This window comes from Cupressus sempervirens, chromosome 11 (genome assembly GCF_028749045.1).
Source record: "Cupressus sempervirens isolate cs-2001-9-10 chromosome 11, ASM2874904v1, whole genome shotgun sequence".
NCBI lineage: Eukaryota > Viridiplantae > Streptophyta > Pinopsida > Cupressales > Cupressaceae > Cupressus > Cupressus sempervirens.
This window is the reverse complement of record NC_143128.1, coordinates 713,506,982-713,527,459: the sequence shown is the minus strand read 5'-3', so window position 1 is coordinate 713,527,459 and position 20,478 is coordinate 713,506,982. Positions and strand designations below refer to the sequence as shown.

Genomic DNA, 20,478 nt, shown 5'->3' with positions numbered 1-20,478 from the left:
AGTTTAAAAATTGATGTAGGATCTACATTATGGAGACATACCACAAGATTATCATAGGTTTTAGGGGGTGGCTCATTTCTTTCGAAGTGTAATGTTTGAAGTAGCAAAAGCAAACCATTCAATAGCTCATATTCCCAAGTCAAACTTCACTTTATGGGTTTTGCTGGCCAAGGAATGGGAATGTGCAAAGGCAAAGATGGCAAGGGGATGTCTAATCACAAATAGCAAGATGTATAAAAGAACAAGAAGTTGTTGATAAATTGGCTAAAAGATCAAAAAAAAAGTTTTTAACCAAAAAGAAAAAAAGTGTAAATACACACTAGACCAATTCTATCCTCAATACATCCATTCTTGCAAGTACATGTCCCACAAGAAGAAGAGGACGAAGTATAAATTAGCCCCCGTAAAAGAGATCCATTAGACACAACATTTAAGATGGAGGCAAGAGAGATCGTTGATCAAGCCATTGCACATTGCCTATATGCCAATGGTCTTCCTTTCAACTTGGTGAGATAACATATTGGAAGAATATGGTGGAAGCCATCAATAAAGAACTGACTACCATCCTATTGCAAAAAGAGAAGACTTCTCTAGGGAGATCTCTTCAACCAATTGGAAATTCTTTGAAAACAACAGGTGTTTCTATTGTGTCTAATGGATGGAAAGATACAAGAAATGACCACTAATTAATGTGAATGTAATGTCCCCCAAAGGGCCTTAAGAGTCATAAGTAACCTCTATGAGTAGGCATTGTTGAATTGCATTCTCTAGGAGAACTCTAAGGTGAAAGCCCTTGTTCAACCCACTGCAAGTAGGTATGGTCAAAAACCCTCTACGAGTAGGCACAGTGGAAGTCCTGTGTGCAACTCCATGACTTTAATTTTATGCTCCTATGAAGTAACTATGGTGAATAATCTTACGCTGAGATAACATTGCTTTCTATGCGATGAAAATTTATTATTGACATCTTTCATTGCAGCTATTTATGCCTGCCATACTAAAGATCTCTCTTTTGCTAAGAGGGAGCATTGAAGATTGTACTTGCAATAGAGATCTTTATCTCTGATTTTGCCATATGTTAAAATTGGGACAATACCTTTGTATTGTGTCATCAGCTAAAGGAGACATTTATGTTGTTATTAAGTGAGCACAATGTGTCATTGAACGTGTGCATGGCATACAAAATGCTAAGCCATGTGTTTGGAAAAATGAAGAGACTTCTTTTTGGAAATTGAAGAGACCTTGAGTTGTGATATAAAGAGTCTCTCTATTCAATATATATATGTGATTGTTTTCTGTATATGGCATCAAGTTGAAAGCATTGTATTTAAACATCTATGATTAATAAAAGAGATATTTCTCTAGTGTGGTTGGGTTTTTCCCTTTATTTGGAGAGGTTTTTTTTGGCTAAGTCATTGTCATTTGTACCTATTTTATTTATCATTATTTTTTAGCAAAACATTAACACCTTGCACCTCCTTGCATATTCTTTATCTTTGAAGTACTATAGCGAGGAAAATCATGCTATGCTAGATAGAGTAACTCTGAATGCGTATGAAGAAGTTGCTAATGGTTGCTACAGAGCTTTTGAAAGACTTCCAAGAAAATGAAATGCACAAAAAATTAGGGCTAAAATTTGGCTTATTTACCACCAAGGCAAAACTTAGTTCAATTACAATAGAAGACCAAAATGACATGGGACCTATCACATGGTGGTACCTCTATGTCAACCATTTAAGAATCTACAACTCGTTGCAATCAAGATCCTCTCACAAGTACACTTTTATAGTTTTTGTTTCTTTAATTTGCTTTCCAGTTGAATGTTTAATTCTGTTAACACTATAAGTTCTTATGTTGTTGAACGGAATTGAAGTACAAACTTATTTATCCGCTCAGTGAAGCCTAATTAGTTGGGCTCAAAAAAAGCGGACTTGTTTTACATTCATACAAAATTGCATCTTTTGTTACATAAGGAGAATCACTACAAAACAGGGGAATCCAAGCTTTGGGATATAGCCCTTGAGTGTGCCAACTTGGATGCAATGTTTAAGGATCTTACAACAATCATAGATGATGATGTTGACACATTGTGCATCTAGCATAAGTGAAACTGTTTTGGGTTCAAAGAAGCAGTTGGAGATAATGAGGATGTGAATTTTCTTGAGAATCCTTACGATTCTAAATATTATTAGTGAATCTTGATTGATAAACATTAAATCATGAACTAATTTTTTATTTTGTAATTGTAATGATTTCTTGATTTGCATTGGAATTGTGAACATAGATGTATATGAAATGGCTTATTACTTATTTCAATTTGAATATTTGTGAACTATCATATTACAAATATATTGATCAATGGTGAAGTACCATACAATCAAATGATTTAATTTTGTAGATTTCTTGCATTTCTTTCCGTAAATAAATATTTATGTATATAATATATATATATATATATATAAGGCTTGGATAACATTTCAGCGCTTTGTAATCAAGTATGGAAGCCGAAGACCTATATGCCTCAATTCCCTTACCTTGCAATTTAGCATATCTACATTTTATCACTCTTTGTGCCATTATTGTTTTTTTGGTTTTAATGCTTTCATTTTTTGGGCTTGCTTTATTGCCTATCTTTGTGCCTTTGTATGTCTTGTGTCGCTTGGGTCTCCTTTCCGCATATTGGTATACCCTTATTCTGCCATTATTCTCCCACCATAGATCACTCGTGGGAGATTTGATGGCTGAAATCACGAATGATAGCAGAGGAGGAGATAAATCTGTTGAAATGATGAATGAGGATGGGAATATAAACAATGTTAGCGCTCAAGATGTTTTGCAGAGTAAGGCAAAGGATGAAATTGTGACGTTGTCTTACAAGATCGTTGTTACTAAGGAACAAAGAGCTTCTTGCCCGCCTTCTGCTTGGTTTTCTAGGAAAGTTTGTAAAATCTTTGCAGATGGAAGTCGAAACGATGAACCCCCAATCAATGGAAGTGGACTCAGAGGTGGAGGACATGTCACAACTGGTGAGTGTGTAGTCGAGGAGGAAGGTAAGTCTTTTTCCCATGAACCGAAGAGCCTTTCTCTCTCACCGAATAAGGATATGGTAATAGCCATTAGGGCAGAACAATCACATTTAAAAAATGTTGCAGTGTTTGTTACTTGTTTGGATAAGGAATTTTTACCCTCGAGTAAGTTTTCTAATAAATGGATACCTAATGTTTGGGGAAAGAAATTTGGAATTCATGTCTCATTTTGTAAAACGATTCAAAATGGCTTTTTGTGCTTTTTGTTAAAAACCACAATATGCAAGAAAGGATTCTTAATAAGAAATTTTGGAATGTGAGTAAATCCCTCTTTTGAGCCTTCGTTTGGTCTCCTATTGGAAATGTAGAGGTTCTGATGAATGGATACCTAATGTTTGAGGAAAGAAACTTGGAATTCATGTCTCATTTTGTAAAATGATTCAAAATGGGCTTTTGTGCTTTTTGTTAAAAACCACAATATGCAAGAAAGAATTCTTAATAAGAAATTTTGGAATGTGAGTATATCCCTCTTTTGAGCCTTCCTTTGGTCTCCTATTGGAAATGTAGAGGTCTCTGCTAGGGCTTCACCTAATTGGGTTGAAATCAAAAAATTGGATGTGGAATTTTGGCCCTTTATTCACCAATTGTCAATGCCTATCAGCTCTATTTTGCAGATTGAACAGACTAAAACTACCCTTCTTCATTTGAATGCTAGGGTCTTGGTTGCTCTTGAACCAAGAATTTTATTTACAGATGTTATAACTCTTTCCATTGATTCTAAAGTTTTTCATGGAGTATATCTCGACTTGTTAATTTAGGTGCTTGTTTTCATTGCAAAAGGAATGGGCATGCTAGGAAAGATTGCCCAAATTTAATTAGAACTCAGATATCAAATTTTGATGTTTCAAAGGGTAATGTTAGTAAAGTTCCTATTGTTGGAAAAAAAAGAATTACAAAAGCACATTCTTTTAACACTTAATCTAATTTTGTGCCTATTGAGCCACATAGATCTCATACTAATAAGGGTGCTTCTCCTCCCCTTGAAGAAGAATTTGTTATAGTTGCCAACGATCCCTTGTATGATTCAAAGCTTATCCCTCCTCTCAATAACATCATTTTTGGCTCTGAGGTCATCCCTATCGTTCCCAATCGATTACAATCCATTATTTGCCAAAAAGAAAATGTTGAGCAAATGCCTTTGGTTGAAACTCATACTAAACTTAATGCCCAACAACTAGCACTTAATACTCTAACTCAAAGGACAAAGATGGTTAAGATTGCCAACCGATATTTGACTATGAAGAATATGCATTTGGATAATTCGAAGCCTACAGTGATGGAGATATCTCCTGAGAAGAAGAAAGATCCCCCCTTTGTTGAAGTCATTAATAAAAGAAGTAAAAAAAGGAAAAGACATGATAATTCAAAGCTTCACTAGTTCTAATGGTTTTAAGAATAAACGAGGATATCTCTGATTGTTTTAACAGATTGTATAATAATTGTAAAAACATCTCTAAAAACCATGAACATGATCAACATCCATAGCTGGAATGTTAGATGATTAGAGATGGTTGATAGAAAATATATTGTTAGAAGATGGTGTAATAAAGTTAAACAAAAGGATTTCCTTTTCCTTCAAGAAATTAAAGTGGTTGGCTTTCAGGCTCATACCATTTTGAAAATGATATGGGACCAAGCTATTGCCTTCTATACTAATCATGAAAGAGGTAGGTGGGGTGGCTATGTTAGTTGGACCAAACTGTGCTGATTTTATTGTGAATAGAGGGGTCTCTCCTTGTCACGAAGCTCTTTGGATTGTGATTAGTAAGAATGGACTAACTTTTGGGATTTGCAACTTTTATGCACCTAAATTATAGAGATAGAGCTTCATTATGGGAATGGGCCATAACTAATTTACCCAACACCCACTGGATTTTTATTGGTGGCTTCAACATGGTTGAGTGTAGAGAAGATAAAGGAGGTGGTAACTGCTTTAGTTGGAAAGGTAATGAATTATTCTTTTGGAATAAATTCAAGAGAAGATTTAATGTTCTAGACCCTATAGAAAGAAGGAAAGCGAACTTCCAAGACATTTGGTACACTTGGTGTAGTAACCAAAAAGGGTCTCATAGGGTCTACTGTAGACTTGATAGAATCTATGTTGAATCTACCTTCTTTTATTTTCAATCTGAACTTGGTCACTCTCCCATTGTCGTTAATCGTGCTTCTCTCTTAGATCATTTCCCTATTTCTGCTATGATTTGTGTTCAAGATGGGGAGCCAACTCCTAGGATGTCTTCTTGCAAATCCTCTAAGTTAAATCTATCTCTTCTTAAGGATCAGGATACACCCGGTGCACTTCAACATATGACCTCTCTAGTTAAAACGACTAGTTTAAACACCTCACCTAGAGAAATTTGGGATGAGTTGGTTGAATCATGGCAAAAAATATTTCAAATAATTGGAAATAAGAGAAGCATGATATGAGTATTGAAGAAACAAGGGCTCAAGCTATCTTAACATGTTGGAAAAGGAACTCCAGGTCAGGATTGAGGACATAGAGTTGGAGACTACTGTGATTAAGACCAAAAACTCGTTGAGAAAGATCCAAAATTATAAGATATAAGGACACAAGACTCGATCCAAACTGAATTGGACCCTTGAAGGAGATATCGGATTTAAATTTATTTTTTAATATCATTAAAGGAAAGAATGGGAGGGAGCTTATTGAAAGTATTCATATCAATGATCAATATACTTCTGACTCAGAAACAATGAAATCAGCTTTCATTGAGTACTCCTCTTAGCTTCTTTCTTCTCAAATGACTTCCATTAATTATGAGGCTCTTTATAATTGTCTTCATTTGATTCCTATAAAGTCACAGATGATGACTCTATTAGACTCATAAACTTATCACTCTAGAAGAGATTAAATGGGCTATTAACTCCCTAGCCAACAACAAATCTCCAGGATTTGATGGACTTCCTACAAAGTTCTACAAATCCAATATAGTTTGGAATCCAGTGACCTCTTGGCATTATATCAAGACTCCATCAATAGAGGATCTTTAGGTGGGAAGATTAATAAAGGAATGATTAAGTTGATCCCAAAAGATGGTGACAAATCTCAAATTAAGAATTGGAGATCGATTACATTGTTAAACATTTCCTATAAAATCATTACAAAGTTGCTAGCCAAAAGAAGTGAGAATATGCTTGATAGGTTGATATCAGTCACACAAACAGGATTCATTAGTGGAAGATAAATTTTGGAGAACTTAATAACAAGTTGGGAAGCAATGCGTTGGGCTCATAAGAGCAATCAGAATGTGGCAATGATCCTACTTGATTTTGAAAAAGGCTATGACAAAATAGAGTGGCCATTTGTTATTGGAATGCTGAAAGCATTTGGTTTTCCTGATTATTTCTGTAATTGGATTGAGGTATTGTTTAAAGATTTTTCTACAGTAATTGATGTGAATGGCAATCTCACTAATCCCATCCCACTTGGGAAATCAATTATACAAGGTTTCCCTATTGCCCCTTCCCTCTTTGTGATAGCAGCTCGTGCTCTATTATATACCCTTAGAGACCCCTTCCTTCCTAATGAAGATACCCTTCTTAATTCTCAGTTTGCTGATGATGTTGCTTTATTCTTAGAATTCGACGAAAGAGATTTTTCTAATGCCCTGGACAGACTAGAATTTTTTTGTTTAGCGTCAGGTGCTAAAGTTGCCCCACATAAATCTTTTGTTCTAGGTTGGTCTAACTCTCACCCTACTTGGATTCAGTCAATGGGTTGGCAATGGAAAGGCTCAAATGAAATTGTCAGATACCTTGGTATCCCCTTTGCTATTAACCCTTCAGCTAAAGACATATGGCAGTGGCTATTTGATAAAATCCAGAAGAAACATACTAAATGACAAACACACCACCTCTCTCTAGCTTGTATTATTCAAGTTGTTCAGAAGGTGTTTTGCTCTCATCATCTATATTTTGCCTCTACTTGGTTGATGGCAAATTATCAAATAGATAAGCTAGAAAAAATTTTGGGAGACTTTTTGTGGTCTGATGACATGGGTAATAAGAAAAAGACATTGTGTGAATTGGAGCTGATGCTACAAACCCAAACAATATGGAGGCTTGGGATTGAAGGATCTTAAGAAACATGATATTGCTCCTGCTTCTAAATGGATACTACGGGCTATTCATGGCAATGAGCCTTTGAAAATTCTGATTAGACATAATATTTAATGCTCCCCTATCCTAAAGGGAAAAATTGGAGGAATATCCCATTCTGTGACATGCTCATGAGGGACTTTAAAATCAAGACATTTGGTTCTAATGTGTTTGCTACCCTGTGGAAGGCTTGGACCCATAAAAAGATATTCCTCCCAGTCAAAGTTGTTTGGTCTTCTCCACCTTATATTGTCTCAGATAGATGAGATTGGGGGGGGTTATATCATATGGAACACCATTGGCACTTACACAAAGTTGTTCAACAAAACATTTGAACGATCTTGGTATTTCATTAATCAGAGATTTAATGATTGATAATCGGTTGGGTACCTGGGAAGAGATTAAAGCCATGTTTGGCATCCCTCAAACTCACAAAAAAACTTCTACACTGATTATCAAGGCACTTGGTAAGTGCAACTTTTCTAAGGTTATTGATTTAGATAGTTTCTTTAAACAACTGTTGGGGTATGATGGCACAGTGCTCAATGAAGTAATTCCAAGGCAAATATACAAGATGCTTGTTTCAGATCCAGATATATATAAAAAGAGTAATCCAGGGTTGAGGTTTTCATTCTCCATTTTCTGATTGGTGTTTCTTTTTTCAATATTTTTGGCAGTCAAAAGCTGAACCAAAGAAGTTGTGTTTTAGATGGTTGCTATTACTTTAAAAACTTGCTTTAGGTTCCAATATGGATTCCTTGGGTCTTAGTCCTGGATATTGTAAGATTTGTGATTCAATTCAGTCTTTTGAACATGTATTTTTTCAATTTGATTTTGCCATCATGGTCTGGTCCATATTTTTGGTAGCCCCATTGTGTGGAAATCTAAACCAGGTCTTTACTGGAGTGAAGTTCTAGCCAGGATATGTTGAAGCTTTTGATTCTAAACATGATATGTTTTGGTCTATACTTACTTGTGAGATCTTATGGTTCCTTTCGATGGCGAGAAATGAAGAGATCTTTCAGCAGAAAGATAGAAGGCTTACTGGGTTTACATGTAAACTGACCTGTTTTCTAATTATGTCACAGGTTTCTCTTTCCTTGGAAATTTCTATGGCTCAATTCATGATGTTGGTTCAAGATAGTATGCTCCTGATTCACAAAAACGAGGTCAAGGCTTTTCAGTATTTGGATCAGTTCAAAGACATGCTGGATCCTGCTGAGTTAAATCAACTTGAGAAGAAAATGGAAGAGCTACAAATCTCCAGTAATGTTCAGCATTCTACTACTGCTACTAGTGGCAGTAAAGAGGTCAAAGAACTTGGTGACAATATTCCTAAAGAATATGTGCTTGCAGGCTGGAACAATGAACTTTTGATACGGATATTTTGCAATCACTGGAGTCTAATGATGGATGAGGACCGAATAGAGATAATTAGCAAATGTCTGAATATGTTGTTATTTTGAGATCTTGTTTTTGAAACATGTGCAGGTGCTCTGAGGTCTGTTTACTTTATGTACTCCCATTTTGGGTATATGTGATACTTTTCCCATATGTATTCCGATGTATAGTGCTGCTGGGTCTAGATACTGAAGTAACCGCTTAAGTTAGGTGCTCTTTGCTGATTACTTTCAGCTAAACTTCTTGTATTCAGTCTCTAAACTATTCTAATATCATATATATAAATACATCCAAAACCCCAAAAAAATTGCATGCACCCGGTTCTTGCACCGACATTTGCATCGGCAACTTAAAATAAGAGGCAATGAAAAAAATAATCGCATACAAATATCTCAACACAAAATGTTCTGCATGGTCAAAAATGTTAAACAACAATTAAAACATACATTATCAATCAGGTTTGGATTTGGACCTCAGGCATGGCAGATCAAGAAAAATAAAAGTTGCCCAATTTATGAACTATTCAGGTACAGCAAGATGGACAAATATAGAAAGCACAAAAAGTTTTTGAAGACACCTATAACTTGCGAAAAAATATACAAAACTGGTACAGGAGCATAAGGGCTGTGTGGCAGTCTTACATCACCAAAGTTTATTATATTTTATGCTGCTTTTAATATTTTATTAGTGATTTTTAGCCACAGGTGGTTTCTGGACCCCTCAGAGCATTAAAAAAATTATTTATTCATTTGGCTGGGTATTTTGTAATGTTAATGTTATCCTAGGATGAAAACTTTGGCGCAGAATTTGCAATTTGGCGATTTCTAAAATGCAAATTTTTATATGCCAAAAAGGAATTAAATTTGAAAATACAACACGCGAGTAGGGAATACTGAGTGATAATATATTGAATAATGGCATTGAAGAGGATTCCAACACACATGTACAGCAATAAACCATTTTTTGGGTGTCAAGCATGCTGGGAGTTACTGAAGGAGTTACAGATGTTATTGTTTGATAGCTTCTTTCGGATAAACATATATAATTATATGAGATATAATTGAGATACAAACATATGAGAGATATATTTATATATATTATTATATTAATTATCTGATTATCGAATAGACATGTCCCATGCATTACCTATTCTCAATATAAATCTAAGAGGATGTTGCATTTGGAACACACATACCAAACACAATGGCAGTGCTTAATGCATTTGCAGCAGATCCTCGGAAATCTAACATGGTATCAAAGCTTGGTTCCTTCTATAAAGCCTAACAGCTAGAAGGTAGATCAACACATGAGGAAAAGAGAAAAGGAAATAATTGACATAGAATCCTTTGAAAGGAGGAGAAATTAAAACATTGCCCTCTGATGAGTAAGAGTGTGATTGGAGACACACCAGGGATCCCCATGTGCACCAGAGAAGAAGTCACAGGCAGCTGTACAGTAGCGAATTGGGGCTGTGGGTGCTGTTGTGGATGACAACCCAGAGTCGAAGAAGCACAAGCAAGGAGTTTGAAATGTTGTGTGTGTTCAACACTGGAAGACACACTGTTGGCAGGTCCAATCAACGTATGACTGGGCAATAGGAATAGAGAGAGCGAGGGAAAGAGTCTAATGCCCTCCATTGAGACATGGGTAAAACGAGGAGAGGCCCAATGGGAGTCAAGTCTAGGAGACTGTGTACATAATAAAGATTGTAGAATGGCCTCAAATGCAGCAGAGCAAGTGAAAAATATGAAATATACAGTATTCTAAGAGTCTTCAGTTACAAACCCCCTGCGAAAGTCAAGAAGGAAGAACGATACAAAAAAAAGGAAGACATTTAAATTGAGTACACCTGAGTAAGGAAGTGGACCAACCGCTGCCCAACAGATAAGACAACTCACATGGAGGACGAACCCACCATCAATGAGCTTATTAAGTCATCAGTAAATACTGCAACAGTCCGATGTGGAGAAGACTACACCTAAAAAAAATAGTCAAAGGGGAAATATCAAACCTTATTTTACACCCACTGACAATGAACCAAGAATTGTGCAAAGTAAAACAAAAGACAAGAAGTACATTTGGTATCCAAATAGGGTGACGTAAGTGCAAGGTTATAAAGCGTTAAAGAGGCGTCAAGCATCTAATGTGGTATAAGGAGATGGGAAATTGACATCAGATTCAGAGGGACTTTGGCACTGGATCTGAGGCAACATTGGATGAGGAACTCTGAAGATTGATATTCAGAGGGAGTTTGAAAGTCCAAATGTGTGACTATATGATTTTAATGGGCCTACCCCCTATATACATCATGAGGAAGTGACGACTTCCAAATGATGTCACTTGTATTTGCAGAAGTTACTGTAAGGTGACGATCTTGCAATAACTTGTATTATGAGATCAAACAAATTGAGTATATGGTGAATGTTTTGCATCTCAACATTTTAGGAGGCCATTACACAAAGAGTAGTTGGTGAATATTATTAATATTTTGAGAGGCATGTGATATCAAAACCTTTTGAGTACTTGGTGAATATCATCGATATTCTGGGAGGCAAATACTCTTGATATCAGTTGTGATATCAAACCTTATTTGAGTACTTCGCGAATATCATGTGTTGATATTCTGGAAGACCAATACTCGTGATATCAAATGTGATATCAAATGGTGGAATACTTTTGAGATATCAAATGAGATATCCATAAAATTTGTCATTCCTAATATTACCAATGGTGTAATATCTGACTTGTGTTTATCCTCCTAGCTAAGAGGGAGTGTTGATGTTTGATAGCTTCTTTCGGATAAACATATATATAATTATATGAGATATAATTGAGATGTAAATATATGAAAGAAATATATATATATATATTATTAAATTAATTATCTGATTATCGAATAGACATGTCCCTTCAAGGGACATGTCTATTCATTACCTATTCTCAATATAAATCTAAGAGGATGTTGCATTTGGAACACACATACCAAACACAATGGCAGTGCTTAATACATTTGCGGCAGATCCTCGGAAATCTAACAACAAAGATGCAGGTCATAGAAATTGATTACTTCTGCCAAATTTTGAGAAATGCATTAAGGAGGGAATCCAAAAACATTACTGCAACTGTTTGATACATAAATAGTAGTCCTAGGAAAGAGGAAATTCAATGCCCGAGTATGGAAAAGGATAAAATCAGATGAAGAGTTTCAGAAATGAATTTGCAGAAAGAGATAGAAAAGAAGATCCCAGCGCCAAAACTGATTGTTGCAAAACATTCAAAAGTGCATTTGCAGCTGTCTGAAGTTGATTTGAGTTAGTTCTGATTTTATATTGCCAAGAAGTAAATTTTGCAATGGAATTTTTAAATTAAATGAAGATCTCATTCTCACACTGGGTTTTAAGAATTGTTTACAAAGAAGTCTGTGTTTTAAGTTAAATTTCAATTTCATATGCTTGCAAATTGTGGTATGAAGATTCATGTGGTTCTATGACTGCCTGGATAGGTTGTTTGACAAAACAGCCCATCCTTTTGATTACTGAAAGTCAAATCTTAAACAATAAATCAAAACAATTTGCGATGTCCCTAGTTATTAGGTGACAATTAATTAAATTAATTTTAAATGTTATCAAGTTGTCAAAAAATATTTAAATAATGACTTAAAATTTATTAATTTAATTAAATAAAATAAAATAATAAACATTAGTAATTGTCACTTTAATAAATAAAAGTCCTCCAGAATATTATTAGTTTTTAAGTCGCCAAGTCCACTTAATGTTTTAAATGCTTCTTGGAGTTATTTACTAGGCTGAATAGAGGAGATAAGGCATGCTTAGATTTGATAAACAGTTTGGAATTTTTGGAGATGGAAACCTTCAGGAGTTTGATAAAAGAGCTGAACAAAAACCTGGTCCTTCCAAAGAGTTATATTCACAACAGAGTCTACATCTGTGAGACAAATTTGCAGTAAATAAGCTTATTCCAGAACCGAAGTTTTCTGTATCTGTATTTGATTTGCAAATTAAGACTATATATATTCTGAACAATATTGCCATTCACTGAAAAAATGTATCTGGTGAAAACAATTTGGAATATTTGGAGATGGAAACTTTCCGGAGTTTGATAGAAGAGCTGGACAAAAAACCTGGTTCTTCCAAGAGGTAGATTCACAACAGAATCTACATATGTGCCTTGGAGACAAATTTGAAGTAAATAAGCTATTCCAGTACTGAGGTATTTTATATCTGTATTTGCTTTGGAAACTAAGACTATATATTCTGAATAATATTGCCATTCACTAAAGATATGTATCTGGCAACTGATTCGTATTTGTGGCTCTCTTTTAACATTGGAGATTATTAATATTTATTATTAAACTGTGCCTTGATTATTAACTTGAATATGATGAATAAACAAAGGGAGCTTGATAACTTTATAGAGCGGAGGGTTTAATTATTCTGCTGAAAGTGCTATAATCATAGAAGATTTTGTGACAAGCAACATAGTGTTTAAGAGGGACAAGTATTATTACCATGCTAAATAATATCACCACACTGTATCAGTGCACGAAAGACTACAGTTGCATACTGCCATCATCGAATATGAAGAAAAAAGAAATTTGATATTTAGCAGCTTAGATTACTGGGCCAAGGTTAATGTCTGATTTGTGCCAGATCAATTGTACATCAAATAACAGAATACTTGCCATGAAAAAAAAAATTGTTGTTATTTGTTCAATTATTGAGCACAGTAAGTAAAAGGAGGCGGATTATACTAAAAGCAACCTGTGGATTCTCCTAAAGTTCATAATTCAGATATTCCTGACTGCCACAAATATTACTGTGGCCAACTATTACCAGATACATTATATTTTAGGCAATGGTTGGCAACCATTACTTCTGTCTGGAGTTGAAGCTGAACCTACATCGGCATATCGAGGAACTCTGTAAACATTCATTGCAAGCAGTTCAGAAACCTTGTGAGCTGAGTGATAACCCACAGTATTGTTGAAAGGAAGCATCATTGCTGCAGCCTGCTGCAACAAATAAGGAGTTGGTCTGATGTGAAACCTTCACCGCTTGGACAACAGAGTAAGAATCCAAACCAAGTTTAAATGGTTTTTCACTCAATCTGCAGTCTGTATTTATTTATGAACTTTATAGACTTCTGCTCTTAATGTTAGCAAATTCTACCATAATCTATACTTCTGGCACTGTCACTGATATACCAGACTTTTTATGATTTTTTTTTTTTGTTGTATGCTCTATAATTTGCTGTCTATGAATTATATAGATTTCCAGACCTGTTCAAAAGAAAAATACCATAACTAAGACAACTTAATAGCAGTTTGAAGAAACTCAGAATTGGATTTCGCATTATCTTTATAACATTTGCTCAATATGGAATAAAAGTTGGTCCTCAAAGTTCATCAAAATGGTATGAATATGCATGAAAAATCAAATTAAACCACCAGTTTACTCTTTATTGAAAGCATCAAGATCCTCAATTAATCATTCAAACAGGTAATACCAATGCTACTTTCACTAGCTGTGCTATACATGTTTAATGTAACAACTTCATGCCCCTCATTATCAATCAAGAGCAAAGGAAACTTTGCAAGGATAACTCTGCTGGCACTACTCAATAAAAATCACTAAACGGAGAGCAATGTTTGTGGTTGACCACAGCCATAACCTCGTCAGGGCTATGGATGCATGAGTGGCAGCCAGCTGAATCCAAGATGCTTTTGGAGTAAGGATACTAAAATAGCTAATTCAAATTAAGAAGCTTTCTAGGTTCTTGTCAAGCAGGGAACAAATCACTTGCACACACGTGAGTAGCTTGGGATTAAGGTTCTTAGCTCAATTTGTGGTTCCTCTCATTTTGAGTACAATTCCTAGTCATTGGATAGGTGAAGAGGAGATTAACTAAAGGTTCTTGATTCTAAGTTATACTCTTGAAATGTTCAGGAACATTTCCTTGGGTGGGTGCTAGATGTTGTGAGGTTTTCACACCATCGGCCCATTGCAAATGGGGACCCCTCCTTCCCCACCTTTTGCTTTTAGGTTTAAGTAGTAAAGCAATTTTCACAACAATTCAAGAATATTGCAAGCCTTCCAAAAAGTCAAGTTGCAAAATTTTTGTCAAGTGTGAAGAACTTGAAAATTTGGTAAAATTCCGATAATGTTAAAAAATGGTTCATTTTTGGCCAAGTGCAAAAATTGAGAAGTTAAAATTATAATTACACCAAAATATATGTACTTGCCAAAGTGCATGGTCAATTCCACTTCACTTTACATATACTTGCCTAAGTGCACAGTGAATCTCACTTCACTCTATATGCACTTGCCTAAGTCACCATTGATTTCCACTTCAATTTTGATGCACACTGGATGCATTCCTCTTAGTCACCCTTGATTCCCACTGCACATTAGTTGCACACTACTTACGAAAGTCACCCTTGATTCCTACCAAATGAATTGTATACTTTGGGCCTAATTGGATAGTGATTTCCACTTGATTAATAATTTACCTAACTCTCTAATGGTTACCACTTAGCATATAATGATATTGCCCAAGTGTGTAGTGGTTTCCACTTTTGGGCTTTTAATCTCTACCCAAGTCAATAGAGGTTTCTACTTGGCATTTGATGGTTTTGCCTACATTGGTAGTGATTTCCTCACTCCAAGATCAATAAGCAATCTCAACCACAAAACCACCCTACCTCTCCTCAAGTCTAATGAAATGCTTTGAAATTTTATAATTTCTTTGGAGATTGGGAAACATGTTCAAATTTCAATGGTACAAATAACACCAAAAAAAGTTAGAGAATAATAGATGTGCAACGAAAAGATGAAAATGGGCTTTAAATTGGGATGAGATTAAATTTGCCTCCATTTTGCATAATATGAATTAATTTTTAAAATAAATTAATCAATTCATCCATTATGGCATTGAATTTATCCAAATGGCATTGATTTTAACAAATGGGCAATTGAAATTCATGGAAAATAAACCATTTTGGCAATAATTAAATATTTACCTATCAACATGAAGTTGTGAAGGGAGATTCAATTTGATTTATTCAAGAAGTCCTTTAATTTTAAATAATTAGTTGCTAAAAAAATTAATGATATTAATTATTGTTGGTTGCAAATCAATTTTAAGATAAGAGATAAGATTTCAATTTGCATTACCGAATTAAATTTTGTTATGAGAAATTAAATGCAAGTTTGTGATGATTTTCCAAGTCTTACTAACTTGATATGTTGAAATTATCATTTAAAATCTCACGATTATTTACAAGTGGTGGTTAGCACTACAAGTTAAGGTGATAAGGTGACAAAATGGCCTTTTATTGATTAGCTCTTGGAAGCATTTGACATTTCTCATTGGCCCACTTGTCATTGCACCTTATCTAGTTGTTATGAATTTGAATTTTCTCATTTGACCATGACAGCAATGTATTTTTTCAGTTTGCCCATATGGCAGTACTTATTTGTAATTGGGTGGGCATTTAATGTTTGTAGCTATAGTTATGGAAACACTAATTAGGGCTTATGTGGATTGGTCTTGGCCCTTGATTTCAAATTTATCTTAGTCATTTATTGTAATCGAAGCCTCTACATAAAGGCTTGCTCACATCATTTGTAAAAGGGAGTTTGTTGGAGAATTGTTGCCAAAATTGTTATTTATTCGTTGTTGGTCTTCATGGTGTATATGTATAATCATTTTGGAGTATTGCATGGTTGTTTTCATCTCTCACTTACATTAGGATTTCATTGCAAATTGTTTAAAATTGCCTTGATTCAATGATAGTAAAAGTGGATGTTTACTTGTTGACTCAAACAAGAGCTCAAGTCACTAGCCTCTTATTGTTGTGATAAAAGAGCATCTTGGGTTTGCTCGGTGGCTACTTTGGAGTTCATGGGAGGAGACTTGGTAGTTGCTTGGATTGATACTTGGTGAAGAGGAGATGCTCGGTAGAGGTGGTTACCCAATCATCTCTTGGCAATTCTTGGTTGAGAACTCAGTGGATAGATGGTATTGGTGTTCCTGGAGGTGCTCGGTTGTCGAAGGAGCTCGAAATGGCTTTGGGGCACTTAGTCGTCGAAGGAGCTCGGCAATGCTTGCAAGAACTCGACACACACTGGGAGCTCAGTGAAGCTTGGCTGCGGTGTTGCTTGAGTTGCTCGGTTATTGAAGCGGCTTGGTTGCTTCTGGAGGACTCGGCATATACTAGGGAGCTCAGCTGGTTCGATTGTTGTGTTGACTGAGGGGCTCGATCGATGAAGAGCTCGGTTATGCTTGGTGAAGTTGTTGATGCTCAGAGATTGTTTCTGACACTCGATTACTATGTTGCCCAAGTTGTCTGTGGGCCGACTTTGTGCATTTAATTTGTGTATGGGTATTTAATTTGTGTTGCAACCGACTTGTGGCTTGCAGGGGTATTTAATGTAAGGGTTTATTTTAATTTGTAAAGGGCTAGGCCGACTTGTGGCTTAGTTGGGTATAAGTAGGGGCTCTTGTGGAGTCTTTTTGTGATAATAGTCATCCAACTTAAAGAAGAGGATGAAGTGGAGGAACGAACTTTGAAAAGCTAGTAGTTGAGGCTTCGTAAACCAGAAGATTGCTTGGTGGGCTTGCGGGCAGAAGTTGAGATTTCCTTGGAGCTTTCTGACAGAGTGTGAATATGGACTAGTTGGGGTTTGGGTTGGATCTTGAGGGATCTTGCAGAACTATTACTTGCTTTGTATTTGGCCGTAACTAGGAAGGCCTTACAGCCTAGCACATTTCATGTAATCAGTTATTTTATGAATAAAGAGTTGTGATTTGGTATCAAATCTTGCACTGTTGTTGTGTTTCCACTGTGTGGTTATTTGTTGGGGGCTAGGACATCTCCTTTGGGGATTCTCCTGCCTTGCACTATATCATGATGGTAGGAGTGTCTTGTGTGATTAGCTAATGATTGAAAGCACTTAGCTTCAATTGATATTGATTTTTAGTTTGCATCCATGATCCCTTGCATTCATAGCTAGGAGTAGAAGTAATCAAACTTAGCAAGTTTAAGTTTTAAGTTGAACTAGATGTTGGAAGATCTAAACTATATTTTCATTGCACACTATGAAGCCAAATATTTAGAAGGGCGAATGGTTGATATCCATTGAATAAATAGCGTTAAGTCCCCTAAATGATTACCAAAAAATCACATTATTCCACCAAGTGAATGTCCACAATAGAAGGAATCATGGAGTCATTGCATGATCTTACAATGCAAGCTTAGCATGGTAGAATACTTTATTCAAGAGAGGATTGCATGTTTAATGTTTCACTTAGAAACATTAGATATTTGATTTTGCATGTTGTAGTGGAATAAAACTCGCATCAACAGTTCCTTAGTCACTTGCTATTGCCCTAATGAGGATAAGTTGATTTTGTATATGGAGGGGCAATGTAAATACTTACAAGGTAGATGAATTACAAGATGGGATATGGGTGGGAACCTGAAGCGATGAGGGAGCCTAGTTGTAGATTGGTTTCCAAGCATCGTATGACAAGTAAATCCCCATCCTCCTTATGAAGGATGATTAAAAGTGAATTCAAGATTGGGCCCTTATGTATGTTGATTGTTAAATGCATAGTTGGCATAATCGTCGAATAATTGGCAAGTTTCTACTAATCGCCGAGTTTTTGTGAAAAATCGCCGAGTTTTTGCAAAAAATTGGGGAGTTTTTCAGAAAAACTCTTTTTTTAATTTTTTTTTTTTTTTTTTTTAAATTTATTTTTTTTTTTTTAAAAAAAATTGTTAAAAACAAAAGGCAAAAAGCCTATATATATTATGTAAGATAGAGAGTTACAATATGCTAGTAGAGCTAGGAAGAGGAAAATGTCATTGTAATGATGTTTTTACTTCTAGTTTGACATAAATTATTTACTATTATGCTTCTCACCATCAGCATTCAGCGTGAGAATGTGATTTTGTACCCACTATGCATTTATATATATCTAAACTCTTGCTTCTTTCTTTTGTGTTCTCTATAATGAACTCATTAAATGCATCTTCTCATTGAAATTTGCAAAAAAATGTATTTTGAATTAAATTTTAGCGGTTTTTTTAGGTTCCCGAGTTTTTCGGAGTTTTTTTTTTAAATGGCCAAGTTTTTCCCGATTAAACTTTTGGGGGGCTCGGCGAGTTTTTGGATTTGGCGAGTTTTCCAACTATGGTTAAATGTATTATAAATCAGCAATTGTCTCTTAATTTAATCTCATTTAAATGCATTGTGATGTATGTTAATCATTGAGAATTGGTAGCATTCCAGTTGAGGGCATTACTGTAGATGATTAAAATTTCCATTTCCTAGCACAATCCAAACCATAGTTGGGAATTTTAGGGCCAATCAAGAAAAGTCCCAATGGCACCTAATCCTTCCCTTAAGTATCCACATTCATCCCAAGCATGACCAAGTGTCCCCCTCCAATATTTCAAATGTTTTGGATTTTTGGCACATTTTCCAAGTGAGGGAAGCAAAAAGGAGTAGTCCCCTATCATCCCATAGTCCTCGAAACAGCATGTGGAACAAGTTTGTGGGCTCTAGTTGTAGTAATGCATCCCTATGGAACATCATTTTTGTACAAAGGAAGAATATAACATCAATTTATGGGCAAAGGAAGACTATGATATCATTTGCCCTAGAATTTGCCCTCAAATCACAATTGTAACAATTTACAATTAGGGGTACATCTCACCCAATTAATCTTTCCTCAACAATACGATCCTTGATTTGGACCCTACAATCACAACATTAAAGGAACATATGCAATATGTATCTATATATAACTTATCATTAGGATAAGTCAAACTACATTACATGCTTGGGTTACAAACACGTTGGGAGAAACACATGAATGAGTCCACTGAAAGTCAATCCTATGTAGAAGTTGATGAAAGCCAACTTCATAGTGCGCCAAGATCACCTGCATGCAAATAGCTTGCTAAAGAGAAATCGAAGAAGAATGAACAAGAGCCTAGAGCAATTCAACAAAGCGAGAAAAGATATTTCACAATAAGAAAAATGAAATTGCTATGTGAATGAGATGAATTTACAATGAGAGAGCCCGAATATAAAGGACTCAAGGAAGCTTCTAGGACAAGCTAGAAAGCGCTAGGAGATAAGTGTGACAATTAAACATACGTCCACAAAAGGTGGAATATCGTTGATCAAGGTGAGAGGATAAGTATGACTTAGATAGGAACAAATTCTCGTGTTGTCAACAACTCATCAACTACAACTAGATGACAACTAAATATATTTAACCTAAATAAACTTAAGTAATAGAATAAATAATTAATAAATAATTATTTACTCTAACATTCTACACCCTCTTGCTTGGCAGCTTGTACCATCATGTTTCATCTCCCTCCAGATGGTTGTCATCTTGTAGAAACGAACAGAGCTTGTAAGGGACTACATGACTCTATCAATGCCCTATTTGTCCTAGGTCGCACGTGTCCTACTAAGACAATCTTCTTATGAGCCCCTCCCTATCTTTCTCTTACACCTCAAGCCCTCTCTCACAAGGTGGGTTACAAATAGTCATACACTTCACATAATTGTCAACATAGGCAATTGAGTCATTAATAAAGATATATGATAATCAACATAGATTTATTCATTGCATATATACAATGTAGTGCCTCCCGTGTTTGCATTTTGTACCTATATCTATTCAAGAGATACTTTATCACTCATGTTATTTTACATATGAGATGACCTGATGGTCAGATGTTATATTTCGATTACCAGTATCATAGATGTTAGATTACTATGTTGTTCAGTTCGATCATATCTGCATGATGATGCCTTTTGGATATGAC

General features: G+C 35.4%; 1 protein-coding gene across 2 annotated transcripts in view; it reads right to left on the bottom strand.

The window, feature by feature from the left end:
* Positions 1-20,478, bottom strand: part of LOC149531673 (lysine--tRNA ligase, cytoplasmic-like) — an 84,959-nt gene that overhangs the window by 53,832 nt on the left and 10,649 nt on the right. The gene's annotated exons all lie outside the window — the stretch shown is intronic.